We start from the raw sequence: 15,547 nt of genomic DNA, 5'->3' as shown, positions 1-15,547 counted from the left end.
AACAGTAGAACAAATAAAAATATTGTTAAAAACCTCAAAAAAAAAATCTTAGAAAATAAAAATCTTAGAATATTAAAATAGAAATAAAAAATTAAAAAACAAAAATTAAAAAAAAAACATGTAACAAAAATATAAAAAGGAAATTTAAATTAAAAAAGATAAGATATAAATAAAAATTAGAAAAAGAAAATATTAAAATAATAATAAATAAAATAAAAACATTATTAACAAAAAAGTAGTTTTAAAGATTGTTGAAAATCTTAACTAACTAAAAGCAATTAAGAAAGAAGTTAAAAAATAAATTAAAAGAAAAACGGAAATATTATAAACATAAAAATATAAAAGTAAAAAAATAAAAAAATTTTAGTAAAAAATAAAAAAACTTCTAATTTAAAAAGATCAAATATAAATAAAATCTTGACAAAAAAATATATAAAAAAAAACATTTATCAAATAAAAAATATTAACAAGACAATAACAAATAAATTTAAAACATTCATAAAAACTTAACTAACTGAAATAGAAAATTAAGAAAGAAATTAAAAAAAAAATTAAGAAAGATGAAAAAAAAAACAGAAAAAATATGAAAACTAAAATATCATATTAAAAGAAATTAAAAAAGTTAATAAAAATTAAAAAAAGGTTTAAAAAAATTTAAAAAATAGCAATAATAATTATAAATATAATTAGAAAACAAAGTTTTAAATGATTAGTATTTTATAAAACGTTTCATTTACAAATTTTCTGGTATGTTGCTAAAGTTAAGCCATGAAGCTGTCAAAGATGAAAAAACATAAAAAATGTAAAAAAATAATTAGTAAAAAAAAAATAACACATAAAAAGCTATGAAATATTAAAAAAACTATGTTTTTTACTAGAAAAAAATTTACAAAAAAAAACTATAAAATATTAAAAAAAATTATATTTTTTATTATAGAAAATATAGCAAAAAAATTTATAAGATTTAAAAAAAAAATTTTATATTAAATTAAAAACAAAAAATTATTCTCGTTTTAAAGAAAACTTATTTAGAACCCTGAAGTTGTCAAAGGTAACAAGATTAAGAAAAAAAAACAAATAAAATATGTAAAAAAATTTAAAAACTAATACAAAAATCAGAAGAAAAATTTTAAAGAAAATTAAAAAGAATATATTTAAAAAAATAATTTGATCAAATATTTTGGGAATGTTTTTATTATACTTGTAATTCTGCTCCAGGCACTTACTTATTAAATAAAACTTATTTTATGAAACGTTTTATTAACAGATTTACTGGAATATTGCTTAAGTTAAGACTTGAAGCTGTCATCCGTCCTCTCAGCTTTTCCTACAGGGTTTTTGGTATGAACTTAGCACCATATCTACATATTGTCAGTTTACAGAATTGCATACTTCCAAGTTTTTTTTTAACCTAAAAGTCAGTTACTACTCCTTGGTTAGACTTATTTTATTTTATCACTATTATTGAGTGAGTTTTGTTTGTTTTTTTTGCGCCTCTATATTTGGGCTGCCTACAAAAGCTAACAATATTTATTTTAACTTCAATATTTCAGAGTTTACTGGCTTTTGTTTTGCTTTGCTGAGATTTTGTTTAATGTGTATGATTTCATAGTAGAAAAAATTATAATAAATCAGAGAATGTTTCAAATAAATAACAACACTGAACAGCATTTTGAGAATTTTGAAAGATATTACAAATAACAGCACAATGATGTATTTGACTAAAGATAACTGTGCTTTATTAAAAGGAACGTCATAGCCGAGTTTTGCAAGAAAAAGTCAACCAAAGCAATCTTTGAAAATTGAGGGTATCATAAATTAAAACATACTGAGTTTCAAAACTACAAATCTAATAAAAATCTATATATTTCAAAAGATTTCAATTATATATTATATATATATTTCAAAAGATTTCATTAGCGACCGAACTGTTTTTTCCGCAATTATTTATTTATTTTTATTTTCAAAGTACTTCCTGGGTGTTACACAATTTTTAACTTCCCCTTTTTATTAGTTCCACTTCTACTGTAATATAACGAGTTGTTTTTCAATTTACCGCGCATCTTTTGGATACAATACGAGTCTAAATGCCATAAACTTTCACCAGCAGGAAACGCGCAATAACAGCGACGACATGGAAAACAACAATAATACCAACAATTAGGTCTAAAGTTTCTTTGCGAAAAAATATGATGCAACTTGTGCTTTTTGTCTGAGTACGAGATTGTCCTTCGTATGCGTTGTTGTTTTTGTTATTGTCGTTAAGGCAATTGACTGCGTAATATTCACAATTGCGGAAGCATAAGTCAGTCAATGTTTGTAAACAAAGCGGGTGAGCTGATTCCGGCCTACTGTTGGGGTCTAAGTTTGCTACGCTTGTTCTTCAATGTGTGTATGAATTATTGCAGTAGCTTGAAATGTCCTAAACATTTTAGTTTAGAAATATTTTATATTCTGAAACTAAGAAAATTTTCAGACAAGAATTTTTTTCGAGCAAATTTAAGAAAAATTTTAATTTGTGTTCTTTTTAGCTAAATTAATTTTGATAAAAAATTCTATTAATGCTAACTAATTGCTAACAAAACATTCAGAATTTTTGTTTACATACAGCAATTATATCTAGCTGATCAAATGTATGCATATAGGTATGTCAAAAGAATATGTAGAACCGATTGTAACTAGTTTGGAAATAGTTGTAAATTTTTTGCAGCTATAACACGAATAATTTCGAACTATGACAAAATTTTGTAATACCTGTGTTTAGAGAAACAATAAAAATAATTGGACCGAAAGTAACTAGTTTGTAACTAGTTACAAACATATTTTAAATTTGTGCTAATAGCAAGTATAGGTGGATATTTTTACGAAATTTCGCAAAATATGCAAACATTGAAAATTATACACGTTCAGTTTTTAGCTTATTAATCGTAGACCCGTTACTCTAACGTCATACGTATTCTAACCATTAAAGAAATAACTACAATCCTATTTCTTTAATACCAACTATTACCAACTATTAAAGAAATAAGATTGATTCCTACCATCCACATGTCCAGACACGAAAGGATAAACAAAAGCCAAGTAATAACACAAACGAATACAGTGGCGGACAACACTTGGATGCCAATGTGCTTCTAAAGCCAATTCTATTTTTATGTATGCCGCATTTCTAAAGCTATTTAGGTTTAGCATGTACGCAACACATTTATTACTACATAGGGCATAATGTCCAATGACTGTTGCAGCAAATCGACGTGACAAACCTACCTAATAGGCTTTTAGTATAGGAAAATTAGTGTGGATAGTAAATAAAAGGCCAAATAATCGTAATAATCAGGCAGGCTTGTGTAGGCATGCGCGTATGTGTGATAGTAGAGATGCTTAGGAATGCAGAAATCCGAAATGTGCTGTTTATATAGCTATCAAAATCATATAAAAGCGCCACAAATTATTATGGCATGCAGGGTAAATTTCTGCCTAAATTTGCTACAAGCATAAATTCCAACAGTGAAGTGCTCTCAAGTTTGTAGGAAAGAGATATGATAATTTAACAGCTATTAGGCGCACGACAAACCGCCTGCTTGGTTGATTGCAAATTAAAGACATACTATTTTGGGAATTTGCTTTATTAAATTTTGAATTATTTGAGAACTCTTTCAGAGTTGCAAGGCCAAAAGAGACGAACACTTTTGGATTAAAACTACTAAACTCTCATTCAGTCGAGAGCTGTACTCGCCCAATTTCTTACAAAAGATTTCAACAACACATACCGAAACAAAATAATTTTCTTGTTGGATCAATTACTCTTCAAAACTTACAGACAGATTTTCTTCAAAACGAAGAAGGATATTTGATTATGATTATTTTGGCGTATATACCCTAAATCAATGCTAACTAAATCTTTTTTATAGTTTTTGAGAGTAAGGCAGTGCAAACTACAATCAGGAACAAGAAATTCACAAAAGCGGAGTCATACTTTTTGTTTGGAACGAAATGGAAATGGAATAAAACATTAAATTTCAACCTAAAGAGTTGTATGGTACCACAAATGGTCAAAAAAATTACACTAAAATTTAGCGGAACGATGTGGCATTGAAACAATGTGAGATAAAATGATAGTTAGACTTATGTACAATTAACTGTCGGCTTGCAAGTGAAGTTAGATCGGAAGCAGAAACTCAAAGTACTAAATTTAATTAAATGGATCGATTTGGGAATAAAACAAAATATTGTAATATGTTACATTGATTCAATTGCTTTCAAATGTTATTAAATATTATAATTTGTAGCATGCATCAAGTAAAATGTTATTTATTTCCTGGGTTTTTTAATAATTAGAAGTGAAATCGACACAGAACGCATTGAAAATGAAACATTTGCAACCAGTAACTATATGAAGATTAACTTATTAAAACAGATGTATATAGCTATAAATAAACAATGGTTATTGCAGCGGAACGAAGTGAAATTGAAACACTGAACATTCATTATATTGCCAAAGTTGAGAGTGAAAATCGTGTATGCATATATTTTACAATGCTACAGCGCTATTTTAGTAATAATATCCCTAGGTAATAATTACAAAATGACAACAAGATTTACATAGCTATATGTACATACACACATATGTAATTATACATACATACATACATACATACATATGTATAATAAGTATATACACATGTGAATATACAAAAGGTCTTAAAATTTTACGCTTATCACAGACGCTACAGTTCACACGCTTCACCACTCAAATCTCTCCTTGCGCTTGATGCTCCTAGTTTTATAGGAGAAATTATGACATTAAATTATATTAAAATTTTTAGATGGCTTGTCAAGTAATTACAAATTATAAGCTGAAAAAATTAAATAGCCTCTTAAGTGTGTAAATCATATATATGCATACGCCAAGATATGAGGACAGGTGAAACTTGTTGAAGTGAGATTAAATATACTCTTATGAACATATGAGCTTGGGCGTGGATATATGTTCATGTGTACATATAATATATATGTATGTGTGATTTTATGGTTTCTAGCATGGTAGCTGTGGCTATACACCTTCAAAACTTCGCTTTCTTCCAATACTGTCACTGCTCCTCAAAAATTAATACCAACTGGTTGTATTTTAACTAGTTTGCGACTAGTTGGTAAAATCAATTAATCGTCACTAGACTTATATATAAGTTTTCGCGCCTTAAATACACATTTTTTTTTATATTAAAATTTAGTTCCATTAATTTTGTAACCTTTTCATTGCAAGCGTCGTGTCTTTAATCAACAACTATTTACAGTTAAATTAAAAAAATTGGTTTTAAATAAAGCTTTTATCGTAACTAAGATAAGTAAGCTGATACAGCGTTCACAAAAAAAAAATATGCAAATGGACCGAATTTAACTAGTTAGTAACTAGTCTGTTAGTTTTATTTTTGAGGCATAAACTTACATTTCCGGGTATTATTCCATTAACAAACATTTTTTTTATTCAATATTAAAAATAAAAAGTGTTAAGTCTTGAACAAATTAAGCATTGCGCTCACTATTCTGTAGTAAAACACAAAAAATTTTGTTTTAAACGCAGCTTTTACCGCAATCTACAAGGAAGTTGATACTCCAAAACATCAAAAATGTACCTGTACCGAATTTAACTAGTTAGTAACTAGTTTGTCGTATTTATGTTTTGAGGTGAAACTTACATTTCTGGGTCATAATTATAAATATATTTTTGTCAACACTAAAAGGACAATCTTTTAGCTCTTTAACAAATTAAACTCTGGACTCAATTATGTGTAGTAATAAACGAAAAATTTAGTTTTTAATGCAGCAACTACATAATTTGCAAGCATGTTGATACAACTTTCGCAAAAATATAAAAACTTCAACTGGTCCGAATTCAACTAGTTACTAAATAGTCAGTAAATTTTATTTTATGGGTAATATTGGTTTGGAACTAGTGTATACAATCTACATATTTTTGAGGCGTAAATTTACAGTCGTTGGTAATATTCGCTTATTAAACACATTTTTTATATAAAAATATTTTTTTAAGCTCTTTATTAAATTGCGCACCTTAAAAATTACACAATTACCTACACTGGAGTGCAAAATTAGTTTTTGATTGAGATAGACACACAGGCATGCTTATCAGTACACTCATCCTTCTCTTTATAAGTATACATATACCTATATTTGTGTGCTTTTATATAGAACTTCATATGCCAAACTTTGCGCAAAAGTGTCATTTGCAGCGCTTATTTGAGCGGAAGATTGTTACAAGCAGAATACCAGCACACACACACTTATAATGTCACACATATGTATATTTACTACATATATTTACTTATAAGCTTTTATACTCATATGTATGTATATGCATGTGCCCCTCAACAGATATGAGAACTGTGTAAATTTTTAACCACTTTCTGCTTTCGTTTCGCGCTCAAATTCTTTTTTATATTTTTGTTTCTTTTACATTCTCGCGTTTTCTGCGTACCAGCTTTACAATCAGCTTGAGTGCGGCAATTTATTTCAAGTTGCAAACAACTATTAGCGTTGGAAATTGTTGTGGTTGTAATGGTTTGTTAGTCGCTGCTCGCTGTATGTATGCTTTGTTATTGTTATTGGTGTTGTTGTTGCTACTGTTGTCCCAGCGACACTCGCATTTGTGTTATCGTACGCCATTCACTTCCATTTATATATGGCACATGTTACGTGTACTACATTAGACGCTTGTAACCGCTTAATGCAATCAATTTTTCGCACCCACACACACACGCACCAACTCACACCTAAACAAACCAAAGGAGTGCATGAAAACACCCACACACACGCATTTAATTGGTGCTATTTATGCACGAGTCACAAAAAACTACTTACAAACCGTATAAAATGCGCAGAAATAATATGAAACATATACACACCCACTAAACGCAGCACAAACATACAAATAATCTTTATATAACAACAACACATACACGTGCGCCCTCACCGAGCAGTTTTTCACTCGTTGGTTAACTATAGCTGCACCATTGCCGTCGCTTGTCGATCCAGCTGCCAATGCTATGGTTTTATAAAACTGTTTTTAATAACTGTAAATCCGCAAATGCCACTCTGACCCGCCCAACACCTCACGCTGCCAGCATGCGAAAATAGTTTCTTATCTTCAATTTTTCTTGAATTAAATAGTTCTTTGTTTGTATTTAATTGGTTGATGCTTGTGGCAAATCAAATTCACACACACACACATGCAGCTTTGAAGCTTAACGAGTCGTCACAAATCGAGTTAGAGCAGTTTAAGGAGCAAAAAATAACAATAAATTTATAACGAAAATAAAATATTGTGGAAGCGAATGGAATTTTGTCATAGCAAGAAAGAACTCAGAGCGGCACTTGCAGTAATTACTTGAAGTCTTTCTTCTAGGTATGACTGTGTTTTAATCAAATCTTTGCTTTAATTTTAAGGCTTTTCCTCATTACAATCGTCTTAGAGCTTCTGCTGAGTTCAAGCAATCGAGCTTAATCTTCGCTATTGATCAAAATGAATACAAACCAATTACTATCGTATTATGAATCTAGGCTCTCTAGGCTCTACATTCAAGGTCGAGGTGAAAATAGCATAACCGTTAACGAAGCCTGTGCAAAAACTTATATAAACAAGATTGATGAGATAGAACTGTAGGCTCTGAATAATATTGTACTTTCCAGCAAATACATTGATTATTATCTGGAATCCAGAGAGAGCAGTTGACAAATTTAGATAGGAATGAAAAAAAACTAAATACTTGACTAGACATCTGTGCTCATGCATCGAATATTTGGCGAGCCCGCAACTGCCGTGTTTACTTTTTTCAAGCATTTTTGTGGAGTACGGAAAGCCCAAGCAATTTGGCATACGAACTTAAATTAAAATCAAAGCAGAATAATACTACATTCATACGAGATTTTCAATAAAATTTGCAACAATGAACATTGAGCGCCTGTTGGAAAGTTCACAAGTTCACAAAAGACTTTAATCAGAGTTCCTTCATTCCGAATTCCGACATTTATAAAGCGAAATAGGCACTAAATGAGCTCTTCACACTAACAACATAGTTCACAGTTTGTGTGATCTATTGGCTCTTTTGGAAGACTTTTTTCTGTTGTTTACAAAAGTATTGTAAATAAAGCAATTTAAAGCATTATTGTTCTGTGATGAAGGTTTGTGTTTCCTGTGCTCAATAAAGTTTAATACAATATATCACTCAGCTGAAGATAGCAAAGAGGTGGAGAATTTTTATTAAAGGAATGAAAATTTTTATAGCCATATTGTATGGCAGCTATATGCCATAATAGTGCGATCTAAATTACTTCTTCTGAGATAATACCATTGTCTTCAAAAAGAGGGCATGCTAAATTTCACGAAAATATCTTGTCAAATAAAAAAGTTTTCCATACAAAGATTGGTTTCAGATCGCTCAGTTTCTATGGCAGTTATATGCTATAGTGGTTCGATCTAAATAATTTCTTAAGATATGGTGGTCCGATATTGGCAAATGAACAGTTTCTTGGATAGAAATGGACGTGTGCAAGAATTCAGATCGATTTCTCAAAATCTGAGGGACAGACGGACGGACATGACTTAATCGACGCAGCTCGTCATACTGATTATTTATATAGGTATGTATATTATATGTTTTTAAGCGCCTCCGACGTTTCCGTCGACGGTGTTACAAACTTCATGGCAAAGTTAATGTACCCTATGTAGGGTAAAACAATGCTTAAGACAGCTCATTTCAATAAATAAAATTTCAAATAATAAAATAAACGAACTACTCATATGCAATTACTCTCACTGAGCCATGTGTATTTGTATATACCTATGTACTTCTCTTTCGCATACGAATTTCTACTTTTATTTTCTAAATTCTTTTGTTTACCTCTTGAATTTATGTTTGCAACGTCTTTGTTTACACTCACTTTGCGGCAAAGTGTGCGATAAAAGCAAATCTCCGTGGCTGAAGCGGCGTTATGTGTCCACCGGAGAAAGCGGGCATCAGCTGTTTAAGGCAGAACGGCGGACGTGTTGATTTCAATCACTGCGTTGAGTGTCTATGCATTGATCTGGGTCGGCATATGTTGATGTGTGTTTCTGCTGTGCCTTTATTTAATCATAATTCAATAATAGATTTTTAAATAGACGGCGCTTGGGTAGCCAAACAATAATAAATTGTTGTTAACTGTTTGAGATTTTTTTCTGTAGAGTTATTTCAAGATACTGTCACTTCTTTACGACATGTGTGGATCTGCTTTGAATTTTTTAATATATTATATACATTATATATACTATAAATGTATATCTATATTATTGTTGAACGCGTATAGTTTTTTTGTTTTAGAATAAACTTTATACATTGTATTTTCAAATCAATATATTTTTTGTTTCTTACTGATTATGTACAAAGATATTCAAAATAATTAAAATAGTACTTCCTCGAAAGCTCTTCAATCAAAATTAAGAAATAAAACCGACTTTTATATATTTTCAAATATATTAGAAATTTTTTCAAATTATTTGCAGTTAGTTATCTAAAACTTTAAATTTTATACGTATACAAAGAGTGAAAAACTTTCATATTTGAATAGTCAAAATTGTTATCTTTGATTTTATTTTTAAGATTAAAACTCGAAAATTTATTTTAACTTTTGCTACTTTCGACAAAAAAAAATTATAAGAAAAAAATTATAAAACAAATGTTTACTGTTAAAATTTTGTTAAAACTTTTAAGATCTTGTCTAAAATTTAGAATTTTCTAAAACACAATGTATATAGAGAAAAAAATTTTGATTTTCAAATATAGAAATGTGATGCTTTTTTTTATTGTTAAGATTAAAATGCAAAATAAATAAATTTTTCAAATGTTCTTAAGAATAGTAGTCGAAAAAATGTTCTAAATAAATTTATTTTTAATTATATTAAAAAAATAAATTTTTTAAGATAAAAAATGGTAAAAAGTAGTGTTTTTAAAGTTTTTTCTGATTAAAATTGTCAGCAAAAAATTAATATTTTTTTGCCTAAAAATTAATTGATATCTTAAATTTTTAAAAATAAAAATAGAAAGTTAAAAATTTTTCAATTATGAACTTATATTTCAAAAATGAAGTGTTCTGAGATTAAGAACGAAAAAAATTTTATTTTTTATAATTTCTTTAAGTTTAAATTAAAAAAAATTCATAAAATAAAGAAACTTTTTATATTTTCTTGACATAACAAAAATTGATATTTTAAAATGTTTAAGAAAAAAAAAAATTGAAATTTTTAGAATAAAATTAGTTTGTTTAAAAAAGAAATGTTTACAGTTCTAAAAGTAAACTAGTGTAAGCTTTTTTCTAAATTTTTATTATAATTTACTTTAAGAAAAAATGTCGGAAACTGAAACGTGGCTTTTCGAACTTTTTGAGTTGAACAATAGTTTTGTGCACAGCGACGCTAGAACACCAAAGCAAAATTTAACTTTTTTAAATTTCAGATTTTATTTGTTTTATTTAAAAATTACTTTTTTTTAATCAAGAATTTATTTGTTTTATTTTAAAAAGTATTTTTTTTTTGAAATTTTATTTTTCAAAACGTTTTTATTTAATTACATTTTTTAAATTAATTATAATTTTTAAATGTAAAATTATTTTGAAGCACATTTTTTTCTTCATTTAATGTGTTTTTTTTTTCATTCGATTTATTTGTGATTACAAATTCTTGGAATTTTTTCACTTTTCAAATATAATTAATTTCAAAATATAAAATTTTAACTAATTATGATTTTTTATCCCACTCTGATTTAACTTCTTTGTTTCACCAATTTCCCGCCAAAATAAATTTCACACTCTTTCCACTTACTTCTCACTCACTTTCAGTTTCACCACCTTGATTTATTTGCCCGAGCCGGCGCGTCCGTTCACGGCGTTGTCAAGCGCATGAATGATTTACTGCCGAGAAGTTTTTCGTTTTTCGCCTGCCGGCTGATGCTGTGTCAACAGTGCACTTATGTGAAAGCAGTGGCATGCCATTCGTGCCTTCGTCAGTGTCAAAAAAATATTGATAAAAAGCTTTTTTTCATACAACCGTGCTTTTGTAGAAAGCTTTCGATAATATTACTTTCTGTTGAAATTAGTTGAAATAGTTGAAGAAAGCTTCAGCGCATACGAAGTATAAACTCAAACCGTTTTCAGGAGCTTTTTCATAAGCGTAATGAGTTCGCGACAATAATTAAAGTTACAAAAGCTCTCATTACTGTTATAGCTTGGGTGTCTGTTAACAAATTGAGGCATTTTGGAGTTTAAATAAAAAATTGGTAAACAAAAAAAGTAATAGTTCGAATTTAATTTTAATACTTTTTTTTTCAAATTTAAACATTTTGTTTGTTAATTATACAAAATCGAAAATTTTTTGGCTCTCTTCCCAAACAGCTATTGGTTTTATTGCTTAAATGTGCATTTTTGGGTAGGCTGAGCTCTGACCGAAATTCAGTTTCGCAACGCTGCTTTGTGTGCTCGCCTGTACGTGTGTGGGCGTGAGCTTTGCATGGCTTAGAGTAACAATGCCACCGAAAGTGCGGTTGTGGCGGTCAACGACAAGTGTTAAATTTTACACCAACACATTAGCACATACATAAATATAACGGACACACAGCGAAATTTAATGGTAGGATCTGCAAACTAACCGAAAAGGGCAAAGGTCGCGTTGAAGCGGATACGAGCGGCATATAAAAGGGCTGCATTTTAAATGAAATACATACATTCGTTTATGCTTGCGTACGCGTTACTAAAGAAAAACAAAATTTTTAGATATCTTAAATCAAATAAAAATTAAATAAAAATTGGTGTAAAATTAACTTAATTTAATTAAACTATTTATTTTTATTTTTTGTAAATATTGATCAATCACAATTTTTTTTTTTAAAATGTAGTGTAAATAATTTTTTTTATCGAATTAAATAAAAAATGTATTTCCTTGAATTTAAGAAAAAATTATGGAAGTTATTTAAATTAATTAAAAAATAATAATATTTGATTTATTGAATTTGGAAAGAAAAGTAATTTTAATTGAAAAAAATTTATTTAATTATACTAATTAACTGAATGAATTAAAAAAATTATAATATTATATTATATTCGATTTATTAACTTAAGGAAAAAACGAATTTTTAATTGAAAAAGTTTATTTGTTATAATTTGTTTCGTATAAACTTTTAGTATAATTAAAATTAAATTATTTTTAACTTTTTAATTTTGTTTTTTCACACTCAGAAGTGAAATTCTTTGGTTCACTAATAAATAGTGATATGAAGTAAGATCCAAAATATGTCAATAAATTTAAAAAACCAACTTTTCAATGCAAAAATTTTTGTAATGAATGATAAATAATAACTCTTTCATAAAATAATTTAGTTTAAATTTAATGTTTTTGATTTAAATAAAAAATATTTTATTGTACTTAATTAATTAGGAAAATTATTGCTGTTAACTTAATTAATATTACCTACATTTGTTTTTAAAAAAATAAAAAATAATTTGATTAAACCAATTTACATTATAATTAATTAAGTACACCAAGAAGTAAATAAATAAAAATACATAAAACTAACTTAATTTGAAATTAAATATAAATCTTAAGTTTTAAAATTAATTTGAATTAAAATAAAATTAACAAAAAAACAAATTATTAAACAAATTAATTTAATGTAAGCTTAACTAAAAAAAAATAATCAATAAATTACAATTAAATTTGACATACACTTTTAGAACAAAACTCAAAACTTATTTTAATTAAATACGGAAAATTAGAATAATTAACATTACAGTAAAATAATTTTAGATATTTCAATTATATTTAAAAAATTAAATTAATTTGATAAGGAAGAAAGAATAAAATGTTGTAAAATTAAATAGAAATAAAACTAAACTAAAAATAACTAATAATTAATTAGATTAAAATTGCTTTCACAAATTAAATTCAAAAATTTTAAATAAAATAATGGTTTTAATAAACTGTATTTTTTAATTTTAAAATAATTTATAAAAAACGTTTCATTAATAAAAGCTTAGTTTAATTTAAATTTAAGTGAAATAATTACAATTAATGTAATTCTATACAATTAAATGAAAACATTAAGCTTATTATATTAAAAATGTTGAAATGTATCGTAATTTAAATTAAATGAAAATAATTTCAAAAATTCAGTTCTAATTAAAAAATTAAATTTATTACTTTTATTACGGAAAATAAACATTTACAAAACAAAATAGAAATAATATAAAAAAAATTAATTGAATAAAATTTAAATTAAAATAAAATAATTTTAAAAATTTATTTCTAATTAAATAATTAAATTAATAAGCTCAAATACTTAAAATAAACATTTACAAAATAAAATAGAAATAAAAAACTTTAAAAATTTTTTTTATTTAATTATATTTAAAAAAATATACAAATTAAATTTTAATAATTGAAATAAAATATTAATTATCAAAATGATTTAAAAGAAATAAATTATTAAAAATTGAAAAAATTATATAAAAATCGAAAAAAAAATTATGTAAGAAAATTTGTTATATTAATTATGCATATACTTATAAAAAAAATTATCTCAAAATTATTTTAAAAAAATATAACAACTTTAAAATTAATTTTAAAAAATATTTAAAAAAAAGAAAAATTTAGAAGAAAATAATTAAGAAAAACAGATGGTGGAATATATAAAAATTGTTTTAAATTTAAATTATGAAACTATTAAAAATAAAAATAAAAATAAAGTTAATTTTTAGACAGATTATGAATAATGATTGAATAAAGTTAAAAAAACAATTAACTAAATTTAATTGAAATTAACAATTAAATTGATGCAGTTAGCGCGTAAACACATTTGGCTCTCCCTATCCAAAAGCACGTATGACAAATGTTAATTGTAACAAACAGCAACAGTTTGTGTGACTGCCACCCCACAGCCTTTACCCCCACCCATCTCAGCTGCCACACACGCCCTACAAATTGCCTACCTATCACATTGGGAACTTTGTTGGTGTTGCTCTTTGAATTACGCGATAATTAGAGTAATTAATTACGCTGTTACTGCAATGCAGAGTTGCACGATTGTAACATAACACACACACACACATACACACAGACACAAATATGGTAAATGTGAAGCGCTAACTACCTGTGGATAGTCAGGCTTTGTTGCGCCGATGTAATTTTAGTATTACGTTGTTTTTGACCCGCTTTCAGCTCCTGTGTGTGTGGTTGAAGGTGTGTTAATCTGTGTAGCTTTCCACAAATGTATTCATTTTCAGTGAGATATGTAATTTAAGTTCGGGTGAATAATTTTTGCCTGCCTTTTGTTCGTTTGCTGTGCGCTGCGTCTATCAGTGATCAGCGCGTAATTTCGTTTGTCGGTTTACATACGTGTGTTCGTGTGGTCGATGGCTATCTCGAGAAACGATTCCAAAACCACAATTACCGCATCCATTCATTTGTCACCGCGAGAAGTGAAAACTGCAAATTATTTTCACTCGCGCTTTTTCGATTTAATGGATGCTAAATTTCGTGTCTTAAATATTTCGATTCGAAAATTTAATTAAACAAAATCAAAAAGCCCAAAAAAATAGAAAAAAATTCTTTAATAATATATGAAAATTTTTATTATTAAATTTGTTTAATTATGTCAAAACTTTACTTAAAAATTTTGAGAAATTTGGATAGAATTGGTCAAAAGATATTCCAAAAATGCAAAAAACTTATTTTAAATTAAAATTTATTAACTAAAATTTTGTTTCTAAATTAAGTTTATTTATTTAATTTTTTTTTTAACTTGGATAAGCAGATACAGATGCCGAAATTAAATATAAAAAAAAATTTAAATTATTTTAAAAATTTAAACTAAAAACTCACCTTGTTATTGTTAGATCAGGATGCAAAAAGTTTTAAAAAAATGCAAATAAAGTATGTAAAAAGCTGTTGGCAAAATTAAAAACAAAGCTTATTTGCCAAAAATTAAATAATTTTAAAATTATTTTAAAAATTCAAACTAAAAATTTACCTTGTTATTTTAAAGTCATATTCAAAAAAATCAAAAAAAATAAAAATATATATATGATATATTAAACAAAAGAAAATTTTTTCCAAAGAATGCAAAAATTAAAATATTTTTTAAAATTAAATTTCAAATTTAAACTTAAAATTCAGCTTGTGACTTTAAAAACATAATTCGCAAGAACTCAAAAACAAAAAAGTACGTAAACCCTGATGCCAAAATCACAAAAAAAAAGATTTTATTTCCAACATAATCAAAAAAAAAAAAAAAATTATTAAAAGAATTTGCAAATATAAATTTAAAAATTAAACTTAAAATTCACTCTGTGATTGATCTGTTGCAAGTCATCTAAGAAGTGGCCAGGCAATAAGGTCATTTTGTGACTGTTAATCGCAGCTACATGACACCACATTACATCAAGGAGTGACAGTCACCTAAGCACTGCTTAGGCACGATGCCTGCACTTGTTATATGAAGACAGCTGC

The 15,547-nt window shown here is 26.9% G+C and overlaps 1 protein-coding gene across 4 annotated transcripts in view; it reads right to left on the bottom strand.

Moving 5' to 3' along the window:
• hec (hector) overlaps window positions 1–10,977 on the bottom strand; it is a 52,139-nt gene extending 41,162 nt beyond the window's left edge. Inside the window, exons 1-2 of one of the 4 annotated variants that reach the window (XM_036376913.2) lie at window positions 10,871–10,977; window positions 8,916–9,281 (exon numbers count right to left, since the gene is read on the bottom strand). The gene's annotated coding sequence lies outside the window, so the exon portion shown is untranslated. Of the gene's footprint in view, window positions 1–8,915; window positions 9,285–10,870 lie in introns of all 4 variants that reach the window. The other 3 variants (XM_070109950.1, XM_036376912.2, XM_070109949.1) reach the window with 3 other exon arrangements.
• Window positions 10,978–15,547: the final 4,570 nt, after the last annotated feature.

The sequence above is a fragment of the Bactrocera oleae genome, chromosome 5, assembly GCF_042242935.1.
Source record: "Bactrocera oleae isolate idBacOlea1 chromosome 5, idBacOlea1, whole genome shotgun sequence".
NCBI classification, from domain to species: domain Eukaryota; kingdom Metazoa; phylum Arthropoda; class Insecta; order Diptera; family Tephritidae; genus Bactrocera; species Bactrocera oleae.
The sequence above is the reverse complement of the archived record's forward strand: the minus strand, read 5'-3'. Positions and strand labels throughout refer to the sequence as shown.